General features: G+C 40.7%; 1 protein-coding gene across 3 annotated transcripts in view; it reads right to left on the bottom strand.

The window, feature by feature from the left end:
- sox5 (SRY-box transcription factor 5) overlaps positions 1 to 26321 on the bottom strand; it is an 824881-nt gene that overhangs the window by 696514 nt on the left and 102046 nt on the right. For all 3 annotated transcript variants that reach the window (XM_062983191.1, XM_062983193.1, XM_062983192.1), the window contains exon 2: positions 6052 to 6120. The gene's annotated coding sequence lies outside the window, so the exon portion shown is untranslated. The remainder of the gene's footprint in view (positions 1 to 6051; positions 6121 to 26321) is intronic.

Raw genomic sequence — 26321 nt, 5'->3', positions numbered from 1 at the left:
GTTGTGTGTTTATTTGGGTGAAAGCTATTACGTGCATGATATATCACTCACTCGCATGAAGTTCCAAATCTGCAGTCTGTGCCCCATACGTCCTGACCCTCTTTTGTGGAGGAGGAGAATACCTGCGAGCCAACTTCATCACCCTAGTTACATATTTCGGTTGTTCTTTTTTGGTAATAGGGTGATGATGAATCTCCTTCCGCTCCACTCCTATTTTGAGCTGTGATATTTTAATCTTTCCCCCATTCTCCTTACAATGGAGGAGATGAATGCGCTGGGTGACAGAGCTCAGAGAGAGAAGTATAAATAAAGCAAACTGGAGCTGTGACATCTCAGATTTTATAGCTTCTTTTTATTGTTGTAGCCTAAGCATAAACAGAGCGCAGCTGTGTTACACTTACTACTCTGAGAGCTCCTTATAGTCTGCCCTTTCCCCGCAAGAGCTTTCAGGGAGATTGTCTTGTAAAGGGGACCCCCACTCCTACACATACCCACAGACAGATGCAGGCACACTCACTTCATAACAAGCACTGCTTTTGACAGACAATAAACCATGCAGGGATTTCTCAGGTATGTGTTCCCTTTTGGTTCCCATGGATGTTCTCCTGGGCAAGGAGGAACAATCCTGTAGCCTACAAATGGCATATTTTGAGCAGTTTTATTGAAAGCTGCCCAAATTACAATTTCCTGGCAATTAAAGTGTTCAGCAGGAGATGATTTGGGTGAATTTTATTTGTTTTCCCTTTGTATGTGTGTTACATTTTCTATACTGATATGAAAGTACTCCTATGGTAGCACCTGGAAGTAAGCCCTCTAACGGCCCAGAATTGAGCAAGAATAGTCAGGATCCATCATCTGTCATTCCTTCTTCTTTTCTCTCTCTGATGAATTGCGTTAAAAATACCTTCGTGTTTGGAACTCAGTTTTGAAGCAACATGAAGTGACCTGAAGACTGATGAGGAGGAAGAGAAAGAAGCTGGGACATTTTAAAAGCAGCTGAAAAAAGCAGAGAATTCATCAGGAGTGTTCCTGCTAAATCAGAACACGTAGGTCCCATCTACACTGCCATATAAAATCCAGACAATACTGGATTATATTAGTCAATACTGCCAAATAATCCAGTTCAAAGCAGATAATCTGGATTTTATATGTCAGAAGGGACCTGAGAGGATACACTATGTATTCAAAAGAGAGCAGATTTCCTTATTCTGATCGGCAATATTTCTCCTGGGTTTCACATTACAGTCAGTCCGAGGCCTGCCTGGCCAAGGATTGGATTTTGGACTTTTTGGATGCACTGCCAAAAGAGATCAGGCAATCCCCTACATTATCCAATTTCCGTAAGGAACTGAAGACCTGGTGGTGTCAGCAGGCTTTTGAGTAATTACATTGGAATACCGCCGATTTCTGGGCCTGAATATATTGCACAAGATTTTTCTAGCCTAAAATGATACGTTTTAATTTATTGGGTTTATGGTTCCCATCCTCTTGATCAGGTCATGTAAGTGTTATTTATTGCTATAATTGTATTATTTTACTTTGCTTAATAATGTGTTATTATGTTGCTATGTAATGTTTGTGATGTTTTTATTATTGGAAACCGCCCTGAGTCCCATCCAGGAGATAGGGCGGTATATAAATAAAGTTTTTATTTTTTATTATTATTATTATTATTATTATTATTATTATTATTATTATTATTATTAAATGTGTGCTTTACCATTAAGCTCTCATCCCAATTTAAGGACTGACTTAATGAAGCAGTGACAGCCTTCTTAAGGTTTTCTTATTTCATAATTTTATCACAAAATTTTCTAAACTTTAAATTTGTTGTCAAAGGTGTCAAATTTTATCACCAAAATAGATTCAGCAAAGTATATGGAGACCTGGAGTTGATCTATTGCCCCAGCGACATCAGAACCACCATTTTCCATAGTTCAATTAACAACCATGTGGTTACTATGTTACTTTACATCATTTTTTTTACTTTTGGCAACTCGCAGAGGAAATATCATGGGGTTTCCTTGACAAGGTTTGCCTTTGGCTTCCTATGAGGCCGAGAGAGTTGACTTGCTTGAGACTTCCAGTGAGGTTCAAACCTTGGTCTCCAAAGTTGTAGCCCAAACCACTACACAATGGTGGCTCTCTGCCAACCATGGTTCCAGTCTAATTCATATGGAGATATAAAGTATGCATGCAATCAACACACAACAAACACTTAAAATAAGATAAATAAATGAGAAGTACCACAAGTACCTCACCTACTTTAATCCTGAGCTTCTAAGAGCCACTTCCAAACAAATCATCCATACAATTGTAGTGCCAATTTTAATGGCAATTTCTTGGAACTCTTTTCTCTTGCCATTGCAATCCCCACCACAACTTTATACACCAACCAGATTGAAGGATCTCTTTATCAGTTCTGCATCTAAAAGACTATTAATATAACTCCTTGGTAATTAAGTTGAATTAAAAAAAACTGTAGCCTTAAAGTGATGCATGACCCTATCCAATTTCATGAAACTACTTCCCACTCCACCCGTGATTGACTTGAATCCTGTTCCATTTGCACAATCTGTAATTTCATAAAGGCGCTTCTGTCAAAACACACCACTACTCAGAAATGGAAGGGTTTAAAGAAACACGTTTGTAATGTAAATACTGTAACCTCTGGAGTCTACTAAGAGACTTAGGAAGGTATTTACATTACCTGTATAAACACACTCAGAGAACAAGGGGAGGGGAGGAAGACGGGGGAAACTGTGCTTTCCTCTAAAATCGAGATGGTTGCATATCCGCTCTTTAAAAGGCCATCGATGGTTCCTGACTCATGTCCACAGTGAGCTCCCACCTGTTCAACACATAACTCTGATCACATCCAGTTTCATTTGATTTTGGAAGTAATGGGTCCATCTACATTGCAGAATTGATGCAGGTTGATACCCTTTTAACTGCCATGGCTCAATGCTTTGGAATTATAGGAGTTGCAGTTTTACAAGATCTTCGCTGCCAAGAGTGTTGGTGACTCACCAAACTACAACTCCCATGATTCCATAGTATTGAGCCATGGCAGTTCAAGTGGTTTCAAACTGCATTAATTGTACAGTGTAGTATTTGAATGAATGACCAACACCTGGGGTTTTATGTAGAGTTAGGGAAGATCCCTTCCTCAAATCTTTGAGTCCTACTACTAATCAGAACTGATGAAACTGAGGTAGATGGACCAGAGCTGGAAATGCTAAGCCAGATTCAATATTAGAAACATTTGCAATGAATCTATACCAGTGGTTCCCAACCTTTGGTCTTCCAGTAGTTTTGGACTTCAACTCCCAGAAATCCCAGCCAATTTACCAGCTGTTAGAAATTATGGGCACTGTAGTCCAAAACACCTGGAGGACCAAAGGCTGGGAACCACTGATCTATACCATAGAAGTAACTGCCATAGCTCAATTCTATGGAATCGTGTGTTGCAGTTTTACAAGGCCTTAGCCTTCTTCGCCAAACAGTGCTGGTGTTCCACCAAACTGCAACTCGGAAATGACCTGGACGCACACAATAACTTCATAAGGCAACTTCTTATGTTCCAGTGACATACATAATAATACCTCCTTTGGCTGAAGCAGACCCACATAGTCTAAACAACTCTTTTCAACAAGGGCCAGCTCAATAAACTTTGCTTCCCGAGACATAGCAAGAAAACATAAAGCTTTGCAAAGTTCAGGTATGTAGCACTCCAACGTAGCCAATGTCTGGGCCACCAAATTTGAGATGTCTCCTTGCAAGATCCACCCATCACATCTAGGCATACTAATGTGGGAAATCATTGCATTATGATAGGAGCACCATCTCTCTGGCTTAAGATGCTAAAAAGAACTAGTCTCATATTGACCCAAGGAAGGCAAAATATGGTTGAAACTTCTAGCAAGATCTTTCATCTACCAGTGGCAGCTTTTCAGTCCCTTGTGGTACAATAATTCTGATCTCCTAGTAAGGAAGAAAGCGAGTATGGGAAATAAGCCACTCTCAATCCAAGCATAAATTGGTAGCACATTTCTTTTTTTGGAAGTCTTTAAGCAGAGGTTAGATGGGCTTCTTTCAAGAGTGCTGTAGGGTGGTGGATTAGATGACCCTTGCAGCCCCTTAAGCTTCTTGAAGAGATTCTTGAAGATCTCATCATCAAAAATTGAATGTTATTAAGACTGGAAGAATTGTTATATTGCATCTACAGCCCTTGCTAGGGACCAAAGGAAAGATAGTCTAATGGCAGAGAGAAAGAAACAGAGGGAGAGACTTTACAATAGTCCTTATATCCCCAGGGAAACTGTCAGATCTGATGCTAACTTCAAAAGATCTACTGATTATGGTAGGAAATGCCAAAGGTGGATAATGCCCAAATAGTATTTGTACTTTTCAGTCTCTTTTAAGGTTAGGGAAAAATATTCAGAACTATTTTTTGAACCAATCAATCATTTCTTTTTGTTTTCATTCAATAAGACATAACGACACACCAAATATATACACATTTGAAATCCAAAACACTTCTGGCCAAAACGTTTCAGATAGGGGATACTATAAATGTTTCAAATGAATTCAAATTTTAAAAGTAATTTGCTCTTAGATAACATGGGGGTGGGTAAGACAGGAGGCGGTAGCATCTTATCCTTCCAAGTGGGCTTAGGCAAACCATTTAAAACAAAGGACAATTTAAAAACTATACGCATACAAAAAATTTGGTTCCCACCCTTTTTCAAAAACTGTGCTTAGGGTAAGAATTCAGAAAATCCGAGTCCAGGATACTGTTCGTGTTAATGCAGGCAGAATGCTTTAAAAAAGAAAAGAAGCAAAGACATAAGTGGACTAAGTGGGGGAAAGTTGATCCTTAGGGCTATAACTTTAGGAATCCCCCTGCAAATACTGCCCTCCTGTTTGAGAAATTCACAACATTCTAGTATTGATTTATTATTTAGAGAATTTCTACCCCAATCTTCAGCCACAAAGGGACTCAGAGCAGCTTACAAAATGTTAACTCACTGTCCATATCCCAGTTCTCACCTCACTCCTAATGGCATCAAAGAAGATGTATACAAAAATTTACTGTATAACCAACATATAATAATAATAATAACTACAAACAGAGGCACAACTATGTGGCCCAAAGGATTCATTGGAACATATGCCTCAATACCACCTCCCAACAGTAAAGAACTGGTGGATCACAAACCTGCAAGAGTATTGGAAAATGAGCATGCAAAGATACTGTGGCACTTCCGAATCCAGACTGAAAAAGTTCTGGAACACAATACACCAGACATCACAGTTGTGGAAAAGAAAAAGTTTTGGATCATTGATGTTGCCATCCCAGGTGATAGTCACATTGATGAAAAACAACAGGAAAAACTCAACCGCTATCAGGACCTCAAGATTGAACTTCAAAGACTCTGGCAGAAACCAGTACAGGTGGTCCCGGTGGTGATGGGCACACTGGGTGCCGTCCCAAAAGATCTCAGCTGGCATTTGGAAACAATAGACATTGACAAAATTACAATCTGCCAACCGCAAAAGGCCACTCTACTGGGATCTGCTTGCATCATCCGAAAATACATCACACAGTTCTAAACACTTGGGAAGTGTTCGACTTGTGATTTTGTGATACGAAATCCAGCATATCTATCTTGTTTGCTGTGTCATACAACGCCGTTGTGTCAATTATTATTATTATTATTATTATTATTATTATTATTATTATTATTATTATCCTTTATTTATATACCGCCATATCTCCTCGAGGGACTCAGAGCGTTTTCGAATACAACAGGAAACATACAAAAAGTTAAAAACCATACAGCAATTAAAACATATCCACAGAACCGATATACATGGTTTCATTTATCCACAATTTCACTTATGGCCTCTTGTAAAAGCTGTGTGCTGTTCTCGGTATCTCTATCATGTGTCTGAAAATCTGGAAACACAATGATGTTGTTGGGTACAAAAACCTGGAACCTTTAGTCCCAACACTTTTGTTTCAACCTCCTTCCCATGGAAACATACCTCTCAGAAGAGATGAGAGCAGTTGTTGACTTTGGCACTCAGCCTCTTCTGTCCCATTTCCACATTAATCTGCAATTTTTTTTTTTTAAAAAAAGAAAATTCATGGTTAAATCTGTACAAAATGAGTAGAGACATTTAAAAGCTGGAAAACATAGCTCACATGTTTTCTCCATCTTGCAATACTAATAATGAAGAATTCACAAGCTGGGAGAAGTTGCAGCAATTTGTTGTTGCTTGAGAGACAGGATTCCACCTGCTGCTCTCTTCTCTCACCTGTCAAAGTACCTGAATGCCAACTATCTTGCATGCTGAACTCAGTTTGGAGTAAGACAGCAGGGAAGGTGGGAGAAGAAAGAAAAATGGGATAGCAGAGATTAATTGGGATTGTTGCATCCAGTTGGGGACAGAGGAGACAGAAGAGTGCAGAAAACTTGGGACAGTTGGAAACAGAGTTTGTGAAGCCTAGTCAGGAGATATTTAGCAATTTCCCTTCCAAAACCTTCCTCCTGAGTCAGTCACATCATTTTGTCTAGTAGTTAGACCAATCCTAAAGTTTAAATAAGGCACATCGTCTCCATTCTATGGATGCAATTTTTACATTTTTATCCTGAACTCTGAAAACGAATTACACACTCCTGTGAATAAGATAAAAAAAACTCAACATTTTTCAAGAAGCAAAACATGAATACGTATTAAAATATATACTGAAAAACATATTGGAAAACATATAAGTAGATTTTTTTGTTTAAAAATACAGAACAATGTAGAAATGGATTAGAATAATAAACAGATTTGCGCATTTAAACATATAAAAGTAGCATGGATTGAAATGGATCGGTTTGTCAATCCGTCACCGAGACTGATTATAATCTTGACTGTAAGAGATCAATCCAGCTGTGGGGGGTATTGAGAGATCCACAGCAGCACAGAATAAATGGGGCTCATGCTGGGGAAAAGATGGGATAAAAATTAAATAATTAAATGGTAAATATTTATATCTATATGTAGAGACAACAGCGGCCTCAGTTTTTAGCTCCCAGCACATCTAGACCTCAGGGGAATAATGGGCTACAGCTGCCACAATCTTGGGTGACAACTTTCAGTGGTTCTGTCCATGAGATTCTAGGAGCTGTAATTTAAAAAGTAACTTTTCCAAGCTCTGACTGCTTGTCTTTGATGTTGTGCAGTGTGTTGGGAGGTACAGTGTGAGTTCAGAAAAGACACCTCTGCTTCAAAGAAGTGCTGTGTCCTAGAAGTCAAAAACTAGATTGGCCACCAATGTAAGCAAGAAACTACAAACTCTTGATTAGATGATGGTTGCAATAAATATGGATGGGAGGCATCTGTCAGTTTCACTTTCTCCCACATTCAGTGTTTCTTAATCTCTGGGTCATGGAAGCTAAACATTGAGATACAATGTGATTTAAGGGGGATATATTCCTGGCCAGATTGTGGTTATGTGAAATCATGGATGCAACCAAACACCAGTGAATTACCTTGCTTCTAATTACACTCTGTTTGCACTAGCTCAGTGGTTTCCAGGCTTTGGGTCTCCAGATATTTTGGACTTAAATTCCCAGAAATCCCAGCCAGTTTACCAGCTGTTAGGAACTGTGGGAGCTGAAGTCCAAAACACTTGGAGGCCCAAAGGTTGGGAACCATTGCACTAGCCAAATTAAATAAGTTTAGCTATTTTGAGATTGGATAAGGCTATCCTTCCATTGTAGGAAGTAGGAAAACCCTGAGAAGTATTTGTCTCCCTTCCTTCCTTTCCCCACCAATCTTCCTTCTACTGTTGTATCATGAAGATTACCTTTGGCATTTAATCATCCATAGAAGCCTTTTATGGCTTCCAATACGACACCACAATGAACATAATCCCTTAGTTAAGTGCCAATTAATTATTTAAAAAACACTCATTGGGGATTAGCAATCATGAAACAGATACTGTTCTATTAGTTGTTAATCCTCGATAAATCTACTTGAAATAGACAGTCGTCATTTGAAGCATGAGAGAACTGGTCCAAGTTAATCTAATTTTTATATGTTACGGAGATGATTATTATATGTTAAAGAAGTGATCTCCTCAAGGTTTAATGTATTAATGATTACTAACGATAAAATAAAGACACCGCTTGGAGGAAGTTTCTTAGCCTTACAGAGACCATTTCCATTAATACGTAGTTATTTATTTCAGGGCTATCATCTTTGTCCAGGGTGGGTAAGTGCTTTCTTGTAGGATAAGCCAAATTTTCACATTGCATATTTAAATCAATGTTTGATGATAAAACAATGTGAGTACAGTCGACCATCCACATTCATGGGATTTAGGGGCACCGGACCCCTCAAAAGTGGAGACCTGATAATATATTTAGTTTCTCCCAAACCTTAACACTTAATGCAGTTGACCATATTTAAATCACAAAAATACAGTACATATATTAGTAGTAGTAGTAGTAGTAGTAGTAGTAATAATAATAATAATAATGAGCTGATCAGCTGATGACCCAAAATGCAGACTGTGCAAGGAAGCTGACGAAACCATTGATCATATCCTCAGCTGCTGTAAGAAAATCGCACAGACAGACTACAAACAGAGGCACAACTATGTGTCCCAAATGATTCATTGGAACTTATGCCTCAAGTACCACCTCCCAGCAGTAAAGAACTGGTGGGATCACAAACCTGCAAAGGTAATGGAAAATGAACACACAAAGATACTGTGGGACTTTCGAATCCAGACAGACAAAGTTCTGGAACACAACACACCAGACATCACAGTTGTGGAAAAGAAAAACGTTCGGATTATTGATGTCGCCATACCAGGTGACAGTTGAATTAATGAAAAACAACAGGAAAAACTCAGCCGCTATCAGGACCTCAAGATCGAACTTCAAAGACTCTGGCAGAAACCAGTACAGGTGGTCCCGGTGGTGATCAGCACACTAGGTGCCGTGCCAAAAGATCTCAGCCGGCATTTGGAAACAATAGACATTGACAAAATTACGATCTGCCAACTGCAAAAGGCCACCCTACTGGGATCTGTGAGCATCATCCAAAAATACATTGCACAGTCCTAAACGCTTGGGAAGTGTTCGACTTGTGATTTTGTGATACGAAATCCAGCATATCTATCTTGTTTGTTGTGTCAGACTATATCGTTGCGTCAATAATAATAATAATAATAATAATAATAATAATAATAATAATAATAGATGACAACATCAGGTGACAGCTTTTCCAATGCCTCGATGTAAACCTGTTATTATGACCTGGGAAAATACATTATCTTGCCTTTAATGAGACAGAGTGATTGAGAAATAGTCAACAGCTATAAGAATTTTCATATTTAGTCCCTTTTTTGAGACAAACTCATTTGTGCTTGTGTCGTGCCTCCACAAGATTTTTCACTGTTTACTCCTGTTAAGCCCTCATTTAGTTAGGGGAGATTAATATTTTATGTATAGTTTGTGGGGTTAGTCTAGATCAGTGGTTCTCAACCTGTGGGTCCACGGGTGTTTTGGTCTACAACTCCTAGAAATCCTAGCCAGTTTACCAGCTGTTAGGATTTCTGGAAGTTGAAGGACAAAACATCTGGGGACCCACAGGTTGAGAACCACTGATCTAGATAGACTATTCCTTCTTGTATTTGAAACCTCCCTCACCTTAGCCAAGTCTCTTCTGGCTCCTTGATGAGTCAGGCAGTGTGGGATTGGAAGGTGAAGAACCACAAAATAGAACAGCACGTCGAAGCCATGCAAGTCACGCCGAAGTTAAACAAGTCACATCAAAGCCACACAAGTCATAGAAGTTACATCAAAGCTATATAAAAGTAAAGATACAAGTAAAGCCACATTGGAAATGTAACAGATTGAGATCTAATTGAAGCTATATTAGAGTAACATCCAGTCAGAACTGTGGTTGTGTTTCAATGACTTTAACTCCCTTCACAAAGACTGGAAGTAAAACTCTGGAGGAGAGGAAGTTTGAGATCTGTTATTTAATAAATTGTTGATTTTGCTTCAAATGTGTAGCATGTTATCTGTTCCCTGCATCACAGACACCTTCCAAAGAAATAGCTAGTGCGGAGGCAGAACATGTTGTAAAAACATGGTTCTCTGCACAAAAACATTGTTCTTGCTTTGTGTGTGTTTTTTTAAGAAATGAAAATGATTTTTTGCAGCAAAGTAGAAAATAATTGAAAAATACAAAAAGCTGTCATATTCTCACCCAGTAGAGACATCTTTCTCAGAATTTTGTTATTGCATTTGAAAATGAAATAAGATTATTTATAATTCTGGTGCTAAGGACATTATGTAAATAGAGTGCTCATTGTTTCAGATAAGCATCTTGATAGTGCAGCATGTTTGAGAAGAACCTCAATAGAGCTATAGTCCTTCCCAAAATGAGCTATAGCTGCTAATGCATTATGATGTGAAATTAAATCAACATATGCATTGCCTAACAAGGTTCAGATCTGCATCTTATGTTCTTCCTGCAACAGAAATCTGTCTTTTGAGAGAAGGAAATCTTGTCATCATTGCTGCTACCAGTGCCATGATCAAAAACACAAAGCGATGTATGAGCTGCTTATTTAAATTATGTGTAATAATATGCATGTGACAAAAAACAATGGTTCTGGTATGCATTGTGCAAACAGCTTTAACAGGTAACATCAGGTCAGAAGTCTGAAAATGCAAGTACAGTACAACCACCATATCTATGAAGGATATGTTCCTGGACTTCATTGAATATGTAAAGCCACAGATGCTAATGAACTATATTGAAGTCAATGATTTCTAATCCAAGAATATAATAAAGTTGTTCTGGAGGACCAAGAAAGTGCCTAGAAAGGACATATTTGTCAGATATGGGTACATCTACTGAACTGATGCAATTTCACACATTTATTGCCATGGTTCAATGCTATGGGATTTGGAGTTTGATGAGGCACCGGTACTCTTTGGCATAGAGGGCTAAAGACTGGAAAACCAGAACTCCCATGATTCTATCACATTGAACAGTTAAAGTGGTATTAAGCTGGTTAACCAAATACTGGCCCAAAACAATGCAGAGGCTGTTTTGTATTGTCTGGAATCGCTAAGGTATAGACAGATGGAGCCAATAGCTGATGTTGTTGTATTCATCCAAAAAGCTTGGAATTTGCAGCAAAAAAAGGCCACAATTTGTACCTCTGAAATCCTCTTGAATCATCGATATTTCCGTCACGTGATGCAATAGTCTGACCCACTCTACCAGCCAAGGTTCACAAACACACCTCTAAAACGCTGGGAAACTAAAAGTATATCCACTTTTGAAAGACTGAAATGAAATGGGAAGATGAATCAGGCACATTGCTGTGGTGCTCCAGGCTGGTTATGGGGTGGGAAATGGCTCTGCAGTTGGCCACCACCATTTATGAGAATTCAAAAGCATTTCAACAAACTTATTTCTTGAGGAGAAGGATTTCAAATATTTCAATGTACAGATGGCAGCAAAGGGATCTTTGCCTCCTTAAATCTCTATGAACAAATCCTGTTATTGAGGGTCCGTCCCCCCTTAATTGCTTGATCCAGACCACTTTTTGGACCGCTGTTGCCTCTTCTAGGTCAATGAAGACTTCTGAGGAGGTAGGAAAAACTATGTAGCACTAATAATTTTAACAACTTAACGAAATAGCCATTTAAAACCACATTACATCTCCCTTAAATTTGTCTGTAACCATTTATAAATGTATAATAGTAATTAAGAAAGAACAGACTGAAATAAAAATGTTTTAAAGGTTTAAAGACACTTATTTCTCTATTGGGAGAGAAATCTATACTTGAAATATGGCCAGGCAAAATGAGAAACTGGCACTGTGAGAGTTGCTTTGTTTGGGGAATTTTGTATATAAAGGAAATCATCATGAAAAGTTCTTTAGGGCTTCTGTGGCTATTAGATTAGAACTGATGGATCCTAAATTTTGAACCCTGTGATAGCAGGTGCAAAATTTAGGATTGGAATTAGGTTCTTGAAGTTCCACATGGATACATCTTTACGGTTCAGAGTGGCAGTCATACCTGTTCAGTGAGCCCGTGAGTCCATTTCCTAGCACTATCACATTAGAAGTTACTGTCTATTTACTCATCGACTCCAGAGGTTCCTGGATGAGGCACATAATCTAGATCAGTGACTCTCAATCTGTGGGTCCCCAGATGTTTTGGCCTTCAATTCCCAGAAATCCTAACAGCTGGTAAACTGGCTGGGATTCCTGGGAGTTGTAGGCCAAAACACTTGGGGACCCACAGGTTGAGAACCACTAATCTAGATCCATTTCAGTTTTGTTTCAGACCTAATTATTGGATTAAGCCAGTTTTGGCCACTTTGGTGAGTGACCTTATCCTGGGAACCTGACAGAGGAAATATGTTCCAGTTGGTTCTGCTGGACCTCTTAGTGCCAAACTCATTTTCATCACTTATGGTTGCCTTCAAAAAGCCACTGAATCCATGGATGGAGAATCCATGGATACAGAGGGCCAACTATATACTGTAAGTTTTTTTACATAGTGGCCAGTGCTCTTTTGTTTCTACCCAATTTGGATCCCCAGGTGTTACTGAACACCAACTCCCAACACTTTTGACTATCTGCCATGCAGACTGGGGATAATGGGAATTGCAGCCCAACAGCACTTGTGCCTCTGAGCTTAGGGAAAGGTCAAAGGACATTTTAAGGTCAGACATTATATCCACAAACCTTGTATCTAAATTCATACCCCACAATCCGGACTAAACAGAACAAATGTCAGCCTTCCAGATGTTACAGTATCACCATATCAGCTCTAATCATGATGTGTCTATTGATGAGGAAGACAGGAGTTGCAGCCCAATATCTGGAGGGCCAAATAAAATCACGTGGTGGGCTGGATTCAGTCCATGCAGTTTGACACATGTGTTTCATGGGTCAAACTGCATGGACTGAATCCACCCCACCACGTGATTTTATTTGGTACCATCAGCCATTAACTTTTCCAGATGGGGCTGTGGTTCTGTTCTTTCCTAGAGGGTTGCTTTAAGAGAATTCCTGCTTGACACCTTGGCCATTGCCCACTGGAGTCCCTCGGGGTCCAGTCTGATCCTTTATACTATTTAACATCTACTGAAAACCACTTAAAGAGGTTGTCTCAAATGTTGCCATCAAGTATAGCCAGTATGCATTTCATCCCAAGCAAATGTTTGTCTGACTGAGGCCCCTTCTACCCAGCCATATAAAATCCAGATTATCTGCTTTGAGATGGATTATATGGCAGTGTAGACTCCTATAATTCAGTTCAAAGCAGATAATGTGGATTATCTGCTTTGATAATCTAGATTATATGGCAATGTAGAAGGGGCCTTAGAGTCTCTGCCAGAAGCAATACCACTATCACATAGTTTCTGACATTAAAGGAGCAGAGAGTCCTACCACCATAGAAAGGGAGGCCCCTTCTACACTACTGTAATAAAATCCACATTATCTGTTTTGAACTGGATTTTATGGCAGTGTGGACTAAAATAATCCAGTTCACATCAGATAATATGGATGTTCTGCTTCGATAACCTGGATTATCTGGCAGTGTAGAAGGGGCCTGGGTTCAAAGGTAGATCAACGGCAGTTTGTCCTGGATTATCATCAATAACAGATTTTTTTTTTCCGTGTCAGGAGCAACCAGAGTTGCTTCTGGAGTGAGAGAATTGGCCGTCTGCAAGGACGTTGCCCAGGGGATGCCCAGATGTTTTGATGTTTTACCATCCTTGTGGGAGGCTTCTCTCATGTCCCTGCATGAAGCTGGAGCTGATAGAGGGAGCTCTCCCCGTGTGGGATTTGAACCTGGCAGCCTTCAGGTCAGCAACCCAACCTTCAAATCACAAGGCTTTTATCCCCTAGGCCACCGAAGGCTCCAATAACATATTACAACCACAGTCTTGAGTAAAAAGTGCTTACAGGACAGCGGGAATATTTTCAACACTTGGTTCCTGCCTGAATGCTTGCTTTTCCGTACTCCATTCCATACTCAGTTCATACATCTATAATGTATTTGTATGTGCCTTCAATTCATCTGTAGGTTTATGGCAACCCCAAAAATCCTTAGAACTTTCTGAAGCACAGAATACTCAAGGTAATTTTGACAATTCCTTCCTCTGAAATATAGCCTACAGCACTACCAGGTTGTCTCCCATCCAACTGCTAACCAGGAATGACCCTACTTAACTTACAAGATCAGGTGAGATCTGGTGCCTTTAGGGTATTTAGGCCCTGTATCACCCCAATCCCACCCCTCCAACCCCTTCCCCTCGCCCGGTATGTTTTCAGTATTGTTGTGGACAAACAAATAACTACTCCACTTAAAGTGCCCTGCCCATTGCTCAGTGCATGGGAGAAATGAATGAAATAAAATTCATGGATGGACAAAATTCCTGGTAATGGATTAAAAGAAAGGGAACAATCTTTTTCTGTTGTTTGAGAATATTCCATAATTAAAACAACCAATCTTTCTTCTTACGTCAGTCAGTTAAACCCCCCCCCCTTCCTAACCAGTTAGACAAAACTTATTTAGTTAAGTGTCAAAAGCAAAAAGGTTCCAATTTCTCTTTTTAAGCAGCACAGTTGTTCAAGGAAGCAAGGTTAACAGGGCACAAGTCCCTGTGTGTGCAAACGTGTCCGGGATGTGCCCTCCGAGGGTCAGGCTTTCCTTTGCCTGTGTTAATTCTCTGTTGCCTCTTAGGCGTCCTTCCTTGTCAGCCTTATGCCTTGGCTGGGCACGCTCCCCATTCCCCACTCTAGCCAGACACTCCATGTAAATGGTGTTTATGTTAAAGAAGTCATGTTCTTTGGGACTAGTGCACATCGAAACTGATGTTGTTGTCACTTTAGATTAAGATCTCAGTCTAGTAAAGGAGGCAATTGGAGCAGGCAGCCGAGTGGCCGAATGAAATCTTCAGTTCATTTCATTTAAAGCTGCCCTTGTCTTCATTGTTCCCAGCTCGTATGCTGGTTAATCCTTGTTGGTTTTCAAGACACTGCAATTTCTTTATTTGCTATTATTCTCTTTCATGGGAGTCCTGTGCTCCTAAACCCAGTGAATGGGAAGGGCTGGGTGTATTTTAAATGCTGAAATGTGTTTACAACAGCACCATCAGCAATTGCAACAGGATACCAGGTATGATGGGTCAGAAAGAGACGGGGAATGGGGCTTTTAATACATTGAGATGCCCATTTCTGTCCCAAAACTTCCGTTGCTGAGAAGAGACTTTACAGCTAAAACTACTTTGCAGCCTGGTTGTCTAACACTTCACGCAGTGACTGTGAGACAAAGCAATACTGCACAAATGCAGCTTGACAGAAGCTTTCCTTCAGGTTTTACCTTTCACAAGTCTGTTGAAGTCCTAGCGCCAGACTGGAAGCTTGGTAGCATCACACCTGCTTTGTATTGAAAAGGTCATAGGTCCAACCCCTTGCATGTCCAGATAAAAATAATCTTTTAAGACTAGGATAGATCTCGGTCCATCTAGGTCAGGCATGGGCAAACCTCAGCCCTCCAGGTGTTTTGGACTCCAACTTCCACAATCTCTAAAAGCCAGTAGACTGTTAGGGATTGTGGGAGTTGAAGTCCAAAACACCTGGAGGGCCCAGGTTTGCCCATGCCCGATCTAGAATCACCTTACTTTGAATTACAAGTTCCAGAATTCTCACCAGCATGGGAGTTACAGTTCTAACTTTCAGTAAGGCCTTCGACAAAGTCCCCCACGACCTTCTGGCAAACAAACTAGTAAAATGTGGGCTAGACAAAACTACGGTTAGGTGGATCTGTAATTGGCTAAGCGAACGAACCCAAAGGGTGCTCACCAATGCGTCGTCTTCATCATGGAAAGAAGTGACAAGTGGAGTGCCGCAGGGCTCCGTCCTGGGCCCGGTTCTGTTCAACATCTTTATTAACGACTTAGACGAAGGGTTAGAAGGCACGATCATCAAGTTTGCAGACGACACAAAACTGGGAGGGATAGCTAACACTCCAGAAGACAGGAGCAGAATTCAAAACAGACTAGAGAGATGGGCCAAAACTAACAAAATGAAGTTCAACAGGGACAAATGCAAGATACTTCACTTCGGCAGAAAAAATGGAAATCAAAGATACAGAATGGGGGACGCCTGGCTTGACAGCAGTGTGTGCGAAAAAGACCTTGGAGTCCTCGTGGACAACAAGTTAAACATGAGCCAACAATGTGATGCGGCAGCTAAAAAAGCCAATGGGATTCTGGCCTGCATCAATAGGGGTATAGCGTCTAGATCCAGGGAAGTTATGCTCCCCCTCTATTCTGCCTTGGTCAGACCACACCTGGAATACTGTGTCCAATTTTGGGCACCACAGTTGAAGGGAGATGTTGACAAGCTGGAAAGCATCCAGAGGAGGGCGACTAAAATGATTAAGGGTCTGGAGAACAAGCCCTATGAGGAGTGGCTTAAAGAGCTGGGCATGTTTAGCCTGCAGAAGAGAAGGCTGAGAGGAGACATGATAGCCATGTACAAATCTGTGAAGGGAAGTCATAGGGAAGAGGGAGCAAGCTTGTTTTCTGCTGCCCTGCAGACTAGGACACGGAACAATGGCTTCAAACTACAGGAAAGGAGATTCCACCTGAACATCAGGAAGAACTTCCTCACTGTGAGGGCTGTTCGGCAGTGGAACTCTCTCCCCGGGGCCGTGGTGGAGGCTCCTTCCTTGGAGGCTTTTAAGCAGAGGCTGGATGGCCATCTGTCGGGGGTGCTTTGAATGCGATTTCCTGCTTCTTAGCAGGGGGTTGGACTAGATGGCCCATGTGGTCTCTTCCAACTCTACTATTCTATGATTCTATGATTCTATGATTCTATGATTCTATGATTTTTGAACTCCCATCAGGGAAACAAAAACACACGATACACATCAAAACCTCAATCAATTTCCTTCCATTAAGTTCACCACTTTCAGTCCTGTCTATATTTTTGTTGCTTTGTGGCCTTTTTAATGACAATATTTTTGGATCTCCTAGCTTTGTTGGTGTACTATCATATTCTAATGCTTTTAACTGATTAGTTATTTTAACTTATTGTTTTATAAGGCAGCTTCTGAACTGATTTATGTGGATTTGGAATATATTGGGGGGTTTTAACAGTGTGTTGTCCTGTTATTTATTAGCTGTAAATCTTAGAAATGAAGAAATAAATTAAAATAAATATTGTCTGGAATCAATGAAAACGTGGCAGCACTGCCTCCCTCAAGACATACACTCTGTATATACAGAGGAGATGGTCACCAAACATATATTTGATTCTTTTTGCAGAACTGTTGATGGAATAGCATTTTCTACCACACCTGGGAAAGATGGAACATGCACAGGCTTCATCTTCACTTATTTGCTACTCTGTTGTCCTACAAATTTTATAAACGAAGACCAGGACACCTATGACCAAGTAATATCAGTGTGGTGAAGATGACAAAAGCCATTAATGAGGAACAACACACAAGCAAGCAAGGAATGCAGTAGTTTGCTTTTGCTGAAACCTAGTAGAAAGGGAGATATTTCACCTTCACCCTTTCTCTTCTCCATAATGTGTTAATTGAGTGCAAACGACTTTTGAACTTTCAACATACTTTGAATGAGTGTTTTCTCCAAGAAGTCAAATCGTAACCAGCAACTAAACCGTACTTTTCTTCTCCTTGCCTGTATCTAGACCAACTAGAGAAATTGCCAAGAATTTTTTTTACTATAGCTTTGATACATTAAATTAAGCTATTCAGTGTTTGGTTTTTTCACTTATGGATTACATTTTGATTGATTTTGATAGTTTTAGCGCTATCTAGTTGTTTTAATGACTGTGGATATTCATTCATTTTATTCTTGTTTATATTGTATCAACTCATTTCCAAGGGTAGAGAAACTAATGGAGGCCAGGGCTTCTTTTAGGTTCTATCACAGGCATGGGCAAACTTGGCTCTCCAGGTGTTTATGAATTGAGTTCCCACAATTCCTAACAGCCTCAGACTCTTTCTTTTCCCCCTCAGCTGCTGAAGTCCAAAACACCCGAAGGGCCAAAGTTTGCACATGCCTGTTCTAAGCCAGACTAAGCTTTGCCAGAGAGGGGTGGGGGTCATATCTTTTTTATTACAGTCAAGGTATAATACTTGCATTGGTGGTACATAAGTTGGCGCAGTGGGTTAAACCCTTGTGATGGCAGAACTGATGACTTGAAGGTTGGGTTGCTGATCTTAAGGTTGCCAGTTTGAATCCAACCTGGGGACAGCGCGGATGAGCTCCCTCTATCAGCTCCAGCTCTATGCGGGGACATGAGATAAGCCTCCCACAAGGATGATAAAACATCAAAACATCCAGGCATTCCCTGGGCAACGTCTTTGCAGAGGGTCAATTTTCTTACATCAGAAGCGACTTGCAGTTTCTCAAGTCTCTCCTGACACAAAAAAAAGTTGATCCAAGTTTAGGGAAGCCTATTTTTTCACAAAAAAACTTTTAGAATTACACATGTGTATATACAATATGTGCAACAGGAGAGATGCAGAAAAAAGTTTAGGTCTGGCCTCAGAACTGACTCTTTTTCATAGCTGTCCCAACAGCTAGAGCAGTAAAACAATGCATAATAGAATGTTGATCCAACCATAATCTTCCCCACACCAACATTGGTGGTTTGTCATTGTATGTCACTTTGCACATCTGTGTCATTTTTTTCAGAGGAAGGATGTCCAAACGAAAGGGCAAGTGCAGTTACACACACAATTATTTGCAAAAGTATGCCTTATTTATTTATTTATTAACAGTATTTATATTCCGCCCTTCTCACCCCGAAGGGGACACAGGGCGGATTACACTGCACATTCAATGCCTTAAACATAGAACAGAGACAGAGACAAATGTAGACTCCGAGCTAGCCTCAAACTCATGACCTCTTGGTCAGAGTGATCAGTTGCAGCTGGCTGCTCACCAGCCTTCGCCACAGCCCACCTTAGATTGAGTGCATTAAACTTCATACATTTGAATGATACATTTGTGTAAGAAATTTCTGAAATATTCATATTTTTGAGCCAGGAAGGAACTTTATCATGATATTCAGAGAAATGTGCAAGCTAAATGTGCTGATCCACATATTGGTCTGGGAACAGTGAATTAGGTTGACACTCTCAAAAATGCTGATAAAAACAAGACTACATCTTTCCTAGGTGTGCAGAATATTGAAAGTGTCACTTAACCACATTAGGAAATAGGTAAGCAGCGGAGGAGGGAAGATTAATATTTTCTTGAGACTCAGACCCCTGCAGAATCAGGAATTGGTTTCTCCCAGCGCTGAGTCAAAACCTTCAAAGTCCATTCAGATCAAAGGAATCCAGCCTAAAATCCCCTGAATTTTGAAGAGGCTCAGATTAGAAGTTCCAGCTTGGACTCTTAATACCTTCTTCGGCTGCATTATTGCCAAAGGAAAACGTCAGGGATTCCTTAACAGTTAATGGCTACACTCACTTCTGAAGACCAAAATAGACAGGGAGGTATGAAAAAAAGCAAAATACAAAGATACCTGGGGAGCACATAAATACTGGTAGACCCACTGCTTAGAACAATGCATATGTTTGCAAATGAATAACGCCAGGGTTTTTTTTTTCTCAAAGAGCAATACTACACAACTGTTTTGAAGTTTTAAATAAAACAAATAGTAATAATAAAAAGATTTAGGCTCCGCAAGAAAATCAAGTTTGCCTGTTATGACCTTTTTCGAATTTGTGCCAGTCTTCAAGATTTCATGCAGGTGGGCATTATTTAAAGACACGGAGCATGCCATTGTTATGCATGAAAAAGCAAACGATAGAAAGAGCCTAATGCTTACATCTTGCTAAGCCACTGAGCTCAAACTAAGATTTTATCTTCAAAAGCTTCCTTCAACATGTAGTCTGACAGGGTTCAATAATTATACAACACGCCGCATAAATACTCATGCATGAGGAGGAGAGGATGGGAAGGGAGGAGGAGAGGAGGAAAATACCTTGTGATCTCTGGAAAGCATTTCCAAGTATTGAATTAAGTTTAGCCCTAAAATAAATTAAATTTAGCATCATGTTGTATATTTTTGAGTGCCCAAAACAGCACACTCCCACCAAAGTACTTTATCTCAGTAATCCTGGTGATACTTGTACTGTATAAACAGATCAGGAGGAGCATTTCTACTGTTTTATAAGTAAGGTTGATACCCTTATATTTATAGAGAAACTCTATAAGAGGAAAAGAAGGTACATTCTCCAGGAAGACAGGGAGAAAGGGATATGTACATGTAGTTTGGAACGAAGAAGAGCTTCAAAAAGTTACTTTCTGTGACCTACAACTCACAAAGTAAAGCAGCCATCATGACCACTATCCATGTTGTCTAAGCATTTTGAAATCTGCAATCCCCAAAACCTCTGGGATCAGGTTACCTTAAGTCTAACCTCTCTTTATACATATCTGCTCCGATGTTGGCAGCCCTCTACTGTGTGGTCCTGAAGGTCTTTTCAACAGAAAGAGCTCCAACAATGGCATGCACTCCCAACCCCTTATTTCCCTTTGACAACAAGCCAAAAGGAAAAAATATCCCACACTGCACTTTTGATTTGTTCTAACCATTGGAGCCCCGGTGGCGAAGTGCGTTAAAGCCCTGAGCTGCTGAACTTGCAGACTGAAAGGTCCCAGGTTCAAATCCCGGGAGCGGCTTGAGCACCCGCTGTTAGCTCCAGCTCCTGCCAACCTAGCAGTTCGAAAACATGCCAATGTGAGTAGATCAATAGGTACCGCTCCGGCGGGAAGGTAATGGCGCTCCATGCAGTCATGCCAGCCACATGACCTTGGAGGTGTCTACAGACAACGCCGGCTCTTCGGCTTAGAAATGGAGATGAGCACCAACCCCCAGAGTCAGACATGAGTGGACTTAACGTCAGGGGAAAACCTTTACCTTTTAAACATTAGCATTATTTATTATTTAGCTTCTATAAAGTTTAATTCTATCTTAGAGGTTTTTTTGCCACTTTTAATATGTTTTAAATAGATATATACTGTATTTCCTAGTTTTGGCACGTTGTCTTTGCATTTTGAAAGGGGGTCCTTGGTGGTCACCCAACACAAAAAGAGCATGATATCCAATTGTAAAGGTAAAGGTTTTCCCCCGACATTAAGTCTAGTTGTGTCCGACTCTGGAGGTTGGTACTCATTTCCATTTCTAAGCTGAAGAGCCAGCATTGTCCATAGACACCTCCAAGGTCATGACTACATGGAGCGCTGTTACTTTCCCTCCAGAGCGGTACCGATTGATCTACTCACATTTGCATGTTTTCAAACTGCTAGGTTGGCAGAAGCTGGGGCTAACAGTGGAAGCTCACCCCGCTCCCCAGATTCAAACCATTGACCTTTTGGTCAGCAAGTTCAGCAGCTCAGTAGTTTAACCCTATGATATCCAATATGAATAATAAAATGAATGACCCAGTCAACAGCCTAAATCCAACATAGTGTTAGGCTGTTGACTGGGTCATTCATTTTATTCTAATGTCACTTGCAATTGAGCACTAAATCCAACATAGTGTTAGTGCTCAATTGCAAGTGACATTAGAATTTGCTCATCTAGAATCATAGAATAGTAGAGTTGGAAGAGACCTCATGGGCCATCCAGTCCAACCACCTGCCAAGAAGCAGGAAATCACATTCAAAGCACCCCCAACAGATAGCCATCTCCCTCTCCTATTTCCACTGGCTGATAAGCCGTTCCATCTGCAACCATATGGGATGCTGCCCAATGTATGTTTTCATCATGCTTTTCAAGGAATTTAAGTAGCAGTGTGACATACTACCTCATGCCAAAGCTGGTAACGTTCATGGAAAACAAGTGTCATTCCTTTTGCACCCGTTCAGAGAGCGGAAAGTGTGAGTGTGTATTTGAGAGAGATGTGGGGAAAGAGAGACAGAGAGAGAAAAGAGGAAGAAAAAGAGGAAGAGAGAACTAACAATAGTTTCATAAGCCCATGCACAGAAGACCCTCTGGGCACAAGTCAACACCGAGGAACCTCTGATGGATTGTCCACTCATTTTGCAGTTTCCAATCAGGCAACCTAAAATGCATCTTCCATGTGAGTAGCCACTTTTTGGAAAGGACACAAGTATTTGTCTGCTGGTGGAAGGAAAGTCATGTAGGCAAGAAATCTAGTCTTTTATGAGAGAGAATTACACAGTCTGGAAACTGCCTGGAAGCAGTCAGATATCCTCACCAGAAGTGCCCACGATGATGGTAAGACTAAGACAAACATCTTTTCCTAAGGATCTTAAAACTCAAGCAGGATCATTTTGAGAATATAAGTCCTAATTTTGCTACTCATTCTCATAAAGGATGCTTTGAACCTGGATCTTATTGAACATATGCTCAAAGAAGCACTGTGCATCATACTAGCCCTGTGTCAGTCTTAGAATCCAGCTCTCATGTTTGTTCAACACATAACAGTTCACACTATCTAGCAGCTTCCAAAAGCAATAGGAAATGAGTAATTTTCAAAAGGGGGGGAGTCTGTTGCCATACAGAGCCTTACATACCCAGAGTAGGTGCTATTCATTTCCCTCATGATTCCTAGAAAGCAGGTAAAGCACACCTGTGTCTTTAAAAGGTACCCAGATAAGCAGACCAAAAGCTGGGGGGTTTCATGCTCCGTGTCTGCATTCACAGCCAGCCATTGTAATTAAACTCCCTAGTTTCATTTACACAGGCTTAAATCCTTTCAAATCTCTACCTTTGCAGATCTCTTTTCCTTTGAAATGTATACCAGTATTATTATCCTTGAATACACATGAAAACACAGTGCGCTGAATCTATAATAAGAGCTTCATTGGGTTCTGCAGCTCAGAATGGTGTGTGCGCCCGTTTGATTAAATGTCCAAATTACTCCCACTTAAACAGTGTCTGCATATGGGCAAAGAGACAAACCTACTTAAAAATCAGCTTTTAACAGCTGACCCCTTTGGCTCAGCCAGTATATTGCAATCTCCCCCAGGGAAACGCAGGGTCATGAGCTAACCCAGGTCCCTCAACCTCGTGGTGGCACAGGCCAAGCGTGTTAACGGCTTTGCCGGCTGCGAGTTCAACTGCCGTTCTGCTATGACACCATTCAATGTCCAAATGACAGAAGAGCAATCAACATCACCCGCTACACAATGCGTCTGCCGACGAGCAGATTGACCAAAGGGCAGAAGAGGGCAGCGGAAGGAGACAATTGGCCACGAGCAAAGAGGACAAATGTATCATCCCCAAACAAACCATAGGAGAACAAAAATGTACAGTTACTGGAGATTATTTATAGCATGAGGAGGATTCAGAGCCCCTCCTGGGTGTGCCACAGGATCAGATGTTGCACAATGCATTCCTTCCAGTTGGGTGCAAAGTAGGAAGAGCAATGTACAGAAAACCATGGTATTCTTATATCACAGAGCTTAGTCAACCCACATGCTGCTGTTTCTCTCTCCATGACATAATGTGGGCATGGGGGCAAAATTGGTTTAGTTCACATTCAGTTCAAATTGACCTGATCCATACAAATCCCAGTATTCCAGAAGTTGGAGCCACGGCAGTTAAGGCAGTGTCAAACTGCTATAATTCTACAATATGTGTAGTCTTTTTGTCCAACATTCAAATGTTGGGCAAATGTCACCATGCTGGCTCCCTATCGAACTGGACTGAGAAATCTTTTTATTAGATACACCTGTCAGTCTGATGTAGTGGACTGAGCATTTGACAAAGAATCTGGAAGACCATGGAAACTCCATTGATGATTTTGGGCAAGTAGCATTCTCAGCCTCAGAAGAAGGCTAAAGCAAACCCCCTCTGAACAAATCTTGCCAAGAAAATCTTAGGGGTGCCATAAGGTGGAAATAGCTTGAAGTCATAACAATATCTGTAAGAGGTCCAAAGCAGTAGGAAATTATCATAAACATAGTTCTAAGGTGGGTCTCAGTTGTGATTGAAAACGTCTATGCTAGAGAGTCAGTGAATTCACACTCAGCTTTTGTCAGAATTTTAAAAGACTTCTCCAAGGCGCTGATGCTTAACTCCAACATATGTTTAGCAGCTTGAATTCTAGACTGATTTTAACTTTAAATGTTTAATACTAAAGAAGTTTTTAAGGATTGCTGAACCTCTAATACTTGTTTAGTTATAGTTTTTAAATATTTGTATGTATGTTTTAAATGTGATGTGAGTCACCTTGGATCCATCCTGGAAAAAAGTGGCATAGAAATCTCTTAGAATCATAGAGTTGGAAGAGACCTCATGGACCATCCAGTCCAACCGCCTGTCAAAAAGCAGGAAAATCTCATTCAAGCACCCCCTACAGATGTCCCTCCAGCCTCTGTTTAAAAGCCTCCAAAAAAAGAGCCTCCACCACACTCTGGGGCAGAGAGTTCCACAGCTAAACAGCTCTCCCAGTTAGGAAGTTCTTTCTAATGTTCAGGCGGAATCTCCTTTCCTGTAATTTGAAGCCATTGTTTCACATCCTAGTCTCCAGGGAAGCAGAAAACAAGCTTGCTCCCTCCTCCTTATGACTTCCCTTCACATATTTGTACATGGCTATCATGTCTCCTCTCAGCCTTCTCGTCTGCAGGCTAAACATGCCCAGCTCTTTAAGCCGCTCTTCATGGGGCTTGTTCTCCAACCCTTGATCATTTTAGTCACCCTTCTCTGGACACATTCCAGCTTGTCAACATCTCCCTAAAAATTGTGGTGCCCAGTGTGACGGCGCGAGTGGCGCCATTTATATGTCAAACTATAAGTTTCAAGATTTGAATTGTTGTATCATGCCTGATTTTGCCCTTACCCTGTAAATGTATTTGGATTGGTTATTTATATCTGTCAATCAATGTTATATTGCTCACTCAGCAAGATTGTTTGGCTCCACCTCTTCCTGGAGTAGGACTGTGTTTCCTCCTTTTCATTCCACCAGCAAGCTCTCTACCAGATGGACGTGAGAGAGAGACTTGGCACTAAAAGCCCTTCAAAAGTTACCTCTCAGCACCAATTCTGAGGTTCTTACCCTTGGGACTCACACTTCATGTTCAGGGCCAACCTGAACAACGTTGAGGAGTCTCAAGCGCCTTCACATCAGTCCTTTGGCAACAGAGGAAGACTCTTGTCTTCAGATATAGGTCATTGGACTGAGGCTGAGTTTGCTCCGGCATTCACAGCCAGAGAAAGAGGGATCTAGAAGGCTCCATGGACTTAAACAATCAAAGACTGTAATGTATATTTTCTTTTACCCCCTTTGTGAACAATAAACCCAGTTTTTGAGTTTTGGTCCTTGGGAGTTCCAGTTTCCCTAAAGGAGGGCAAGAAGCAATCCCCTGGGGAAAGATGTCACGTCCATGCCTCTTTCACTAAGAGTACAGCCCCAGGCGCGACGGCATACCCAGAATTGGACACAGTAGTCCAGGTGTGGTCTGACCAAGGCAGAATAGAGGGGTAGCATTTATACGCTGTAATAAATAATAAAATAAATAAGTAAGAGTTCCTTGGAGAAAAACTGAAAGTGCATTCAATGCCCCACTGACATGGGAAACATCAGTTAGTGCGGTGTGTTCTTGCAAAGGGAGAAGTACAGCTTATGGATATACAGACAACCTTCCCAGTTCTGGGTTGAATTTTGGTGGAACTGAGCAGATGCCTTCCAGATTTTTGGGTTTAACTTTTATGGATCTGATTAGTCAAGGTTTTGATTAATAAAGTCTCTAGGTCCTTCAGTGCAACTCTATGACCAACTCGGTATTCTCTCAAGCTAAAAAAAAAAAAAAAGAGTTCTTTTACTTGGTTTTTTCCACCTTCACAGCAGTCCTGTGCCCCTAATCCCAGCCAATGTGGAAGACTGAGTGTATAAGAATAGCAATTTGAGACTTACTACCTGGAGAGGTTTGATTTTTTTCCTCAAAAAAAGAGCACCCCTTTGGACAAGGGACAGGGAAAATAATCATGAGAGGTATAGTGCCAAATTGTTTTAAAAAGGCTCTTCCACCTCAAGACAAGTGCCAGCGTAGCTTTCAAGATAGATAGATAAATGGCTGCCTCTAGAACTTCCATCACCTTCTTTTTAAAGGTAATACCTTAATTTGCATAGTAATAACCCAATTATAGTAAGATTAGGCGACAGGAATCTCATTATTGCTATTCCTAACGAAACAGTCGATATTCCATTCAATATCTTTTAATCTCACCTACCTTAAAACAT

The sequence above is a fragment of the Anolis carolinensis genome, chromosome 5 (assembly GCF_035594765.1).
Source record: "Anolis carolinensis isolate JA03-04 chromosome 5, rAnoCar3.1.pri, whole genome shotgun sequence".
In the NCBI taxonomy this organism is placed as follows: Eukaryota; Metazoa; Chordata; class Lepidosauria; order Squamata; family Dactyloidae; genus Anolis; species Anolis carolinensis.
The sequence above is the reverse complement of the archived record's forward strand: the minus strand, read 5'-3'. Positions and strand labels throughout refer to the sequence as shown.